Below are 10,863 nucleotides of genomic sequence, written 5' to 3' on the forward strand. Positions count from 1 at the left end.
ATGTTTTGTTAGATCTTGAGTTTGAGTAAAGAGTTGTCAAGAGATACCTAATTTATTTGTTATATAGTAACGATAAAATTTAAAATAAATATTATTTAATACTTTAATTAATAAATTAATTAATTAAAAAAACATTTAATTAATTTAATGATTTAAATAATTCAAATAGAATATACTACAAGCATATTCTTTCCTTGACACCCAAGATATATATATACTTTTTTGATACATTTTAGACAATATATTAATTAACTATATTTATTCATTTTTATTAATAAAATAAAAAATTATTATATTTAATCAATTAAACATAAAATAAAAAAATAAACTTAAAACTTGTGATAAATTTAGAAAATAGTTTCTAAATTAAGTTATCTTTATTATTAGTTACTCTAAATCTTGCGTTCTTCAATTCTCACAGGAAAGCCTCCTTTCATCTTGGACGTCAGATAAGATATAAAACCGGGTCCTTGTTGTTCTCCATCAGTACCGGAACCACCTTAAACCGGCGTAATACGCCGGAGGCAATGGACTTCATCTGCAGAACCGCCATCTCCTTCCCAAGACAAATCCTGGGGCCTGCTTGAACACAGGATACTCGTAAGCATCCTTTGCCACGAATTGTCTTCCCCCGGTGACCCGATCTTCCTTGAGCCACCGTTCAGGACGGAACTCCGGCCAATCATTCCCCCAAATCTCCTCCGATCTTCCATCGCGAATGGGTGATAATTTACCTGCGTCCCTCTTTTCACCACGGTCCCATCTGGCAGAATATCATCATCCACCGCCTGCTTCCTGTCTACGGGCACCGGCGGGTACAACCTCATGCTTTCGCTGATAGCAGCGTGTGTGTAGACCATTTCTTTAACTTCATCGTACATTTTCGATTCAGATTTATCAGTAATCTCACTTAGAATCTGGGTTTCAACACGTTCATGTCTGGAGACGAGCCAGAAGAACCATACCAGAGCAGCTGATGTAGTGTCTCGACCGTAAGATGAAGCTGATGACTATGTCCGTTACAAAGTTTTCCTCCGAATGCCCAGAACTTAAGAATCTAGACAGAAGATCTACAGAGTTTAGCGAAGCATTTTCTTCTAATTCTCTTTTCTTTTCTTTCATCACGTTTTTCGCGAAATCTCGTACCTGCGGGCGGGCAACATTCATGAATTGAATGAATTGATTATTATTATATTATTATTATTATCATATAATGTAAGCAAATACCTACCTGATTGACTGCAATCCGTCCTTCTCCGATCCAACGTTGAGTATCTCTTGATTTTCCAGACCAGGGGATGGAACGATTGGAATCTCTGGCTGCTGATTCGAACAGCGTCTTCGAAGGCTTGGGCGAATTTCTCGCTGGGGAAGAAGGGGAGAGGTAAGCCGGGTCGGATCCGAAGGCGATTTTACAGACATTGTCGAACGTGAATCGCTGCAGAATGTCCTGGAAGTCGATGACGGTGTTGTTGCTGGCGGCGACGGAGAGAATGGGGATGAGACGATCGGAGAGTTCGGAATCAACCACTTGCTCGATGAATTTCCTGAGGATTTGGTGTTGAATTCGTGACTGGCCACCTGCCTCTGGAACTTCCATTTCTCGCCGTCCGTGTTGAAGATTCCATCTCCGAGGAGGTCTCTCATAACCACGTTGAAGAAGTCGCCTTTTTCGTAGTTATGGAAGTGGGTTATCAGGATATGACGGACATTAGCCGGATTGGCGGTTACCACAATTTGTCGGAAGACGGGACGGTGGATGACGACGGTTTTCGACGGGGAAGCTAAAGCCAATTCAGAGGTCCATTCAATACCTCGTTCCCTGTTAGCGTAAATGGCGAAAATGGAGCCAATGAAGGGATATGATCTGGGAAGCTTAGGATTCTTAGAGGAAGAAGAAGAAGAAAGAGTAATGCATTGAACTTGACCAAGACGAAGAGAAACAGGGCTGGAAGAAAACACAAGACAAGTGAGGTGGACACCTCTAAATTCAACATCATCATCACCAATGGCGAATTCTGTAAGCAAGAGTTGATTTTTATATTTTGTTTTGCTATGACATGTTCTTTTAGAAGACCTTATATAGAAGAAGAAAAAACATGTAAACCCAGAAGCAAAATCTGGGTTGGAGAGTGTTATTAAGAATATCACAATATCTTTTTTATTTCAATATTAAAATTACATTTAACACAAAAGAATAATAAAATTAAATCACAAATCTATAAAAAAAAAAAAAAGATCCCACAAAAAAAAAAAATAAATCGGTAAGAATAACTTATAACCCTACAAAAAAAATAATAAATAAGGTCAAATCAATTTTTACAGAATTATTAATCCAGTTAAACGGATCGACATAATTGCGTCATTCCGAACCCAACAATAAATACACTAACTTCGATTTAGATTTTATTTTTATATCTAGTAAAAAATTTACGGCACTACTACAAATATATGCCAAATAAATAAATTAAAACTCACACAACCTACTAAAGGATTGAAACTTAGGTATTAATTATAGAGAAATGATCGGGGAAAAGAAATTGGGAGAGAGATTTTAAAGGGAATGACTAATTGACCCAAAAAAATAACAAATTTCTCTCTCTTCTCTTTCTTCTCACACTTTATCATTTTTTCAAACAGTGTATATTGACGCATTATTCCCTCCTCAATCTCTCCCGCAAATTCTCTCATCTATCATTCATCTTACTTAGGCCTTGTTCTTATTCAGGTTTTTAAATAACCCAACAAAATCAATTATCACATCACTCCATCTCTCATTTATCAAATCAATCAGTTCATTAACCAAAATACTAAAATACACTCTATTTTAAATTATTATTATTTATTTTTTTATATATATAAATACCCTTTAGGTCTTTTACCAAAAAAAACATTATTATTTTTTCAAAATCATCACTCATAATCATTATTTTCTCCTTCAAGATTATTTAAGTAACCTGAAATGAACAAGGCCTTATAATATTTGATATTTTAACTCAATAAATTATTTGAAATAATAAAATACTTTTAAATTATCATTTATTTTGAATTTTTGAGATTACTAATTTTAATTTATATACATAATTATATTATTTTGTATATATATTTTTATTTATTTATTAGAATAAGTTTCATATATTAATATTAAATAATGTAAGAATAATATCGATCGAAATTTGGTAGGTATTGATCATATACCGGTCAGAATTAACATATACGAACTAATTTATATTTAGTCTCCAATAGTCGATAAAATCTCACTCGAGATTGAGTAAAGAGAAATATTCATCGAAATTAGTTTGGTGTGTATTATTAATTCTCACCAAATATATTTAGTGTGTATTGATTAATACCCACTGAAATATCTTTGGTGTGTATTAATTAATACTCACCGAAATGATTTTGCCATTTTGGTGTGTATTAACATATTGATTATTACCCAACGACATAAGTCGGTACCGAGTATTTCCTACTTTTTTTTAAACCAAAATTGATATTTTAATTTAAAATTACACTAAAGGTGTGTTTGATAACCCTGGAATTGGCATTAGAATTGGAATTGGAGGGTCCAATTTCAATTCTTATGTTGTTAGACACTTTAATATTAAAATTATATTGGAATTAGAATTCCAATGGAATTCAATATAGTGTAATTTGATAGTTCTCAATTCCAATCTTTTAGGTCGGAATTATAATTCTAAATTAACACGTTTTTCATGTTTTTGACATATTTAACACGTTTTCACACATTAAACACATTTAACACGTTTTTCACACGTTTAACATATTTTCATATTTGGCACGTTTAACACGTTTTTGAAACATTTAACATGATTTTCACGTTTTAACACGTTTAACACGTTTTTGACACGTTTAACACGTTTTTGGCACATTTAACACTTTTTGATACGTTTAACACGTTTTAACACATTTAACACGTTTTTCACATCCTTGACACGTTTAACATGTTTTTGACATACTTAACACATTTTTCACGTCCATGACATGTTTAACACGTCCTTGACATGTTTAAAATAATTTTCACGTTTTTAACACATTTAACACGTTTTTGACACGTTTAACACGTTTTGGGCACGTTTAACACGTTTTTGACACGTTTAACAGGTTTTGACACGTTTAACACGTTTTTCATGTCCTTGACATGTTTAACACGTTTTTGACACATTTAACACGTTTTTCATGTCTTTGACACGTTTAACCTTGACACGTTTAACACGTTTTTGACACGTTCAACATGATTTTCACGTTTTTAACACGTTTAACACGTTTAATTATAGAGAAATGATTGGGGAAAGGAAATTGGGAGAGAGAATTTTAAAGGGAATGAATGATTCACCCAAAAAATAACAAAATTTCTCTCTCTTCTCTCTCTCCACACTTTATCTTTTTTCCAAGTAGTGATATATTGACGCATTATTCCCTCCTCAATCCCTCTCTCAAATTCCCTCTTCTATCATTCCTCTTACTTAGGCCTTGTTCTTATTCAGGTTTTTTAAATAACCCAACAAAATCAATTATCACATCACTCTATCTCTCATTCATCAAATCAATCAATTCATTAACCAAATACTAAAATACTCTCTATTTTAAATTATTATTATTATTATTTTATTTATATATAAATACCCTTTAGGTCATTTTACCAAAAAAAACATTATCATTTTTTCAAAATCATCACCCATAATCATTATTTTCTCTCTCCAGATTATTTAAATAACCTGAAATGAACAAGGCCTTATAATATTTGATATTTTAACTCAATAAATTATTTGAAATAATAAAATACTTTTAAATTATCATTTTATTTTGAATTTTTGAGATTACTAATTTTAATTTAAATACATAATTCTATTATTTTGTATATTATTTTAATTTATTTATTAGAATAAGTTTCATAATATTAATATTAAATAATGTATGAATAATATCAATCGGAAATTTGGTAGGTATTGATCATATTCCGGTCAGAATTAACATATACGGACTAATTTATATTTATTCTCCAATAGTCGATAAAATCTCACTCGAGATTGAGTAAAGAGAAATCCATCAAATTAGTTTGGTGTGTATTATTAATTCTCACCAAATATATTTATTGTGTATTGATTAATAACCACTTAAATATGTTTGGTGTGTATTAATTAATACTCATCGAAATGATTTAGGTGTGTATTAACGTATTGATTATTACCCAACGACATAAAGTCGGTACCGAGTATTTCATACTTTTTTTTAAAACAAAATTGATGTTTTAATTTAAAATTACACTAAGGGTGTGTTTGATAACCCTGAAATTGGCATTAGAATTGAATTTGGAGAGTCCAATTCTATTTCTTATGTTTGTTAGACACTTTAATATTAAGAATTGGAATGGGAATAAGAATTCCAATGGAATTCAATATAGTATTATTTGATAGTTCTCAATTCCAATCTTTTTAGGTCGGAATTGTAATTCCAAATTAACACGTTTTTCATGTTTTTGACATGTTTAACATGTTTTTCACATTAAACACGTTTAACACGTTTTTAACACGTTTAACATATTTTCATATTTTGGCACGTTTAACACGTTTTTGAAACACTTAACACGTTTTTTAGGTCATTGACACGTTTAACACGTTTTTTGGCACGTTTAACACGTTTTTGACACGTTTAACACGTTTTGACACATTTAACACATTTTTACGCCCTTGACACGTATAACACGTTTTTGACATTTTAACCCATTTTTCAAGTCCTTGACACGTTTAACACGTCATTGACACGTTTAAAATAATTTTCACGTTTTTAACACGTTTAACACGTTTTGGGCACGTTTAACACGTTTTTGACACATTTAACACGTTTTGACATATTTAACACGTTTTTCACGTCCTTGACACGTTTAACATGTTTTTGACACATTTAACACGTTTTTCACGTCTTTGACACGTTTAACCTTGACACGTTTAACACGTTTAACACGTTTTTGACACGTTTAACATGATTTTCACGTTTTAAACATGTTTAACATGTTTAATTATAGAGAAATGATTGGGAAAGAGAAATTGCGAGAGAGAATTTTAAAGGGATTGAATGATTGACCCAAAAATTAACAAAAAATTTCTCTCTTCTCTCTCTCCTCACACTTTATCTTTTTTCCAAGCAGTGATATATTGACGCATTATTCCCTCCTCAATCCCTCTCTCAAATTTCCTCCCTATCATTCCTCTTACTTAGGCCTTCTTATTCAGGTTTTTAAATAACCCAACAAAATCAATTATCACATCACTCCATCTCTCATTCATTAAATCAATCAATTCATTAACCAAAACTAAATTACCTTTTATTTTAAATTATTATTATTTTTTTATTTATATTTATAAATATCTTTAAGTCATTTTACCAAAAAAACATTATCATTTTTTCAAAATCATCGCCCATAATTATTATTTTCTCCCTCCAGATTATTTAAATAACCTGAAATGAACAAGGCCTTATAATATTTGATATTTTAACTCAATAAATTATTTGAAATAATAAAATACTTTTAAATTATCATTTTATTTTGAATTTTTAACGAGATTACTAATTTTAATTTATATACATAATTCTATTATTTTGTATATATTTTTTATTTATTTATTAGAATAAGTTTCATAATATTAATATTAAATAATGTAAGAATAATATCAATCTGAAATTTGGTAGTGTATAAATATAATATATATATATATATTATATTTATATTAATAATTTTAAAATATTATTTATAATACTTTAACAATAAAAGATTAAAGAGAGATAAATTACTAAATAAATTTTAAATATTAAATGCTTTTATGGTGATATGTACTGTTTATAATTAAACAAATAGAAAATGATAGGCGTCTTATTAGATGAATTTACAACCAATATAATGATACATCATTCCTTGCCTTATTCTGTTATAAATATTTCGCTTCCCAATCCGTACTCATTATTTTTAGTACACGAGGGAGGGAGGTTGCATGAATTAAAGTTTTTTATACTGTTTGTGCAAATAACAATAATAATATAACAAAACTTTGCTCATATTCTTGAAATGTATGTTTAATTTAATGGGTTTAAGGGTTATTTCCCAAATCATTATATTTATATTGTTAAACATTTAGAGAATTAATTTATTAATTATTAATTTTTAATATAATTAATGGGTTTAAAGGTTATTTCCAAAATCATTATATTTTATATTTTAAAAATTTAGAGAATTAATTTATTATTTTTTAATATAATTAATAAGATAGCATAAACATCCCTACACTTTAACTTAAGACGTTTTAAATAATAATTGAATTCGTAACTATTTATTTTTTTATTTATTTATTGTTGGAAGTATCATCAAATTATTCATGAGAACAAAATTTTTATTTTATTTTTATAAGTAATTATTTATATATTTTAATTTCTGAAAAGAGGTCTAGGTGACCCTATTTGGTGGGAACTGCATTTGGTAAATTGGTATGGCTGGACCGGCTTTTGATGGGGCCAACTGGCTGGGAGTACATTTTGACCTCTTGTTTAGAGATTCATAATCTGAATGGGGATGTACTGGTTTAATTAATTTATTCTACTATATATTGTTTTTATGGCTTTTTTTTTTATTATATATATTATATATATATATATATATATATATATATATATAATTATATATATATATATATATTGTATGTTAGTAAAAAAAACAACTAAAGTACTAAAATTCTTAAAGTATAAGAAGAAGAATATATAGAAAATGTAGGTGAGAAAGAAAAAAAAATTAAGACTCAAATATTTAGTTGCATATACGTTGTCTCCCGAATTCTTTTGTTTCCCTTTAATTATATCCGTTGAACTATTTTTATTCAGTTCGATTGTCGAGAATTTAATTTTATGACTTTTGACTATGTCTTATTTTCTTTCAACTATCCACTCGGCATGTGTCATTGTTGGTTTTCATTTAGGTATACATTATATGTAATATGATAATCGAGTTCCCATCCAACTCTTATCCACAAGTGTGTAAAATGAAAAATCTCATTTTGAATGCATGCAATGCAAGTATTATATAATATTTAAGTAAAATCATTTCAATGATATTCGATCTTCAAATGCTTTTATTTGCCAGTACATTTTGGATAGCTAGCTTATTTAATAATAATAGTTAAGCTTGGAGCTAGAATAATATTATATATAATATGGATCTATCAATAATATTAGTAAGGATACTGGCCGACATAGTTGCCTGGTGGATTATAGTTGCAGATTACAAACCACCATCCATTGTTAGTGCATTGAACCCTAGCACAGCCAAGTTGGATAGAGTTACGCCAAACACTTGAGTATAGTGCAGACATTGTTGTCCTCCTGTACAAGCGTTTGAGCTATAAGAGTAGTAGGGTTTCTCTGCAACCCACAAATTTACTGCGGCTACTCCAGTGAATGTACCGCTACTTCCCTTGGCTAGATTCTCTCCGTAACCGCCGCCCGAATGGACGAGGTTACAATCCCCCATTCTTTGTTGAGCATAGTTCATTGCGTAAGCTGCAACCGTGTCGTTCCACACCATGGGGCCCACGCCAACTTGGGATCGCGCCGTGTTGTGGACATTGAGATAATCTTGTGGAGAGTTTTGGGCACGAGAAGAAGGGCATATTAATGATATCATTGTTATGGTAATAAAAAATGCCAATGATTAATCATAGAGAAACAAGCCATATTGTAATTTATTATATATGTGATGTGCCGAGATGCATAATATGGTTAGTTGGTTTCAATTTTTGGTATTTATAGTAGTAGGTCATGTATTATTTATATATAATTATTCAGAACTAACTAACTAACTAGAGTACTTACTACGATAGTTGAGATCAAATTATTGAGATAAAGGTGATGACTAGTTGAAGCAAATAAGTTGACCAACAATAATGGATGGATGGGCATGCATGCATGCATTCATTCTTCTTCCCTCAGTTGGACGTTAATCTCATTGCCTTAGCGAGTGGGTTAGTTAAAGTTGGTACATTTACACAGCTTTTTAGAAGGAGGGACTATTCTGTTATATTATATTCACATAAGGGATTAATTAAAGAATCATCTTCACCCCTCAGCTTTTTATGTTTGCCAATACTAGCTAGCTAGCTAGCTAGGTTGTATAAACCAAGGGCTTGTTATGATTTGGAATAATGTAATATTTCGATTATTTAAAACTAGTAATTAGTCATTATCTTAGTATTATTCCGGAGGCTATAATTATACCAAATATTTGAAAATTGACCAATTGTAATTTTGCATTATGAGTATTTATATTAAAAGCCCCAATGTTTATAGAATAATTAAATCAATATCTATCTATATATATATAAATAATAAAAATCCAAGCTCCCTATCCTCGTTCCTTTCCAATGTATATACCATATAACAAATATATACCCTACTTTATATTTATATATCTATATATATATATTATATATCTATATAATATTATAATAATAATATAATAATAATAATAATAAGCTTAATTTCGTATCATTAGTTTTTAAATTTTTTATTTTTTGGTATAATTTTATTTTACTAATTTAATATATTTAATTCTTTATCATTTAATTATTTTCATTTAAATTTTTATATATTTTTTTCTAATTTAAAAATAGACAAACATTATCACTTTTTATTCTAATTCTTTTCCTTAATATTCATCTTCTTAATTTATATATTGATTAACTTTATTATGTTTATAACTGATTGTAGAACTAATATTACAAGTTAACATTATCAATTTTCACTATAACTATAACTCTTTAATAAAATATTTATTTAGTTTTAACGTTACAACTTTTACTACTACAAAACAAACATTTTAACAATGAAAATGTGAAGACGGAACTTTGCAATAAAATAGAGTATTAATATTTTTTCAAATTTTTTCCACTTTATATTGAATGAGATTTATCTAATGATATAAAAATATATTTATTATAAATGAATTTTATGTTTTAAAATCTGGTAGAGTTTAACTTATTTAATTATATAGTATAACGTCTTCTTTTAATATATAATTTATTACACAAAATTTAAGCCAACCTAATGCAAATTCTTGGATCTATTCCTGTTCATATATATATATATAATATATATATATATATATAATATATATATATATTATATATATAATATATATATATATATATATATATATATATTAAGAGTAATGATAGGGGGAGCGAAACATTTACAGCGAATGGGGCAGCAAAGGACGTGGAGTGCTGAATAGACAAGCTGACTCATTTATATTTATTTTTCTCTTTATTTTCATTAATAATTTTCTCTCTCTTTTCACTTTTTTACTTTTTCACTATTTAAATTTTCTCTCTATATATTAATTAAGACGCGTTCAATAAAAAAATCATTATTATTATTAAAAAATACTAAATAATCATTCTCTTTAATTTTTTATTATACACATTTTAATTATTTCTCTCTCTCAATAATTTATAAAAATTAAAATTTATTTTCAATAATAAAAATGACTCAAATTAAAACATAATTAATTGTATTGTATTTAATTAAAATATTAATTGGGTTAATTTACTATTTTATATTAATATAAAATAAACTTACAAATAAACATGGTCAAAAATGTTTTATAACATACTTTTATAAAACAACATAATATATCGTTAAATTGTATTTAATCATATCATCTCAATAGTAGTTTTCACTAGTCTTCTATCGTCAACATATTGACATCTAAAATTTCAAATGTACAAGACAAATTAGAAATAATATAATTTAGAATAAAATAATATAATTTAATACTAAAATAGTTGTCTAAACATAATA

General features: G+C 28.4%; 2 pseudogenes; both read right to left on the bottom strand.

The window, feature by feature from the left end:
- Nucleotides 1–392: 392 nt before the first annotated feature.
- LOC124918039 lies at nucleotides 393–2,046 on the bottom strand (annotated as a pseudogene).
- Nucleotides 2,047–8,237: 6,191 nt separating this feature from the next.
- Nucleotides 8,238–8,716, bottom strand: LOC124918041 (annotated as a pseudogene).
- Nucleotides 8,717–10,863: the final 2,147 nt, after the last annotated feature.

This window comes from Impatiens glandulifera, unplaced genomic scaffold (assembly GCF_907164915.1).
Source record: "Impatiens glandulifera unplaced genomic scaffold, dImpGla2.1, whole genome shotgun sequence".
Classification (NCBI taxonomy): Eukaryota; Viridiplantae; Streptophyta; class Magnoliopsida; order Ericales; family Balsaminaceae; genus Impatiens; species Impatiens glandulifera.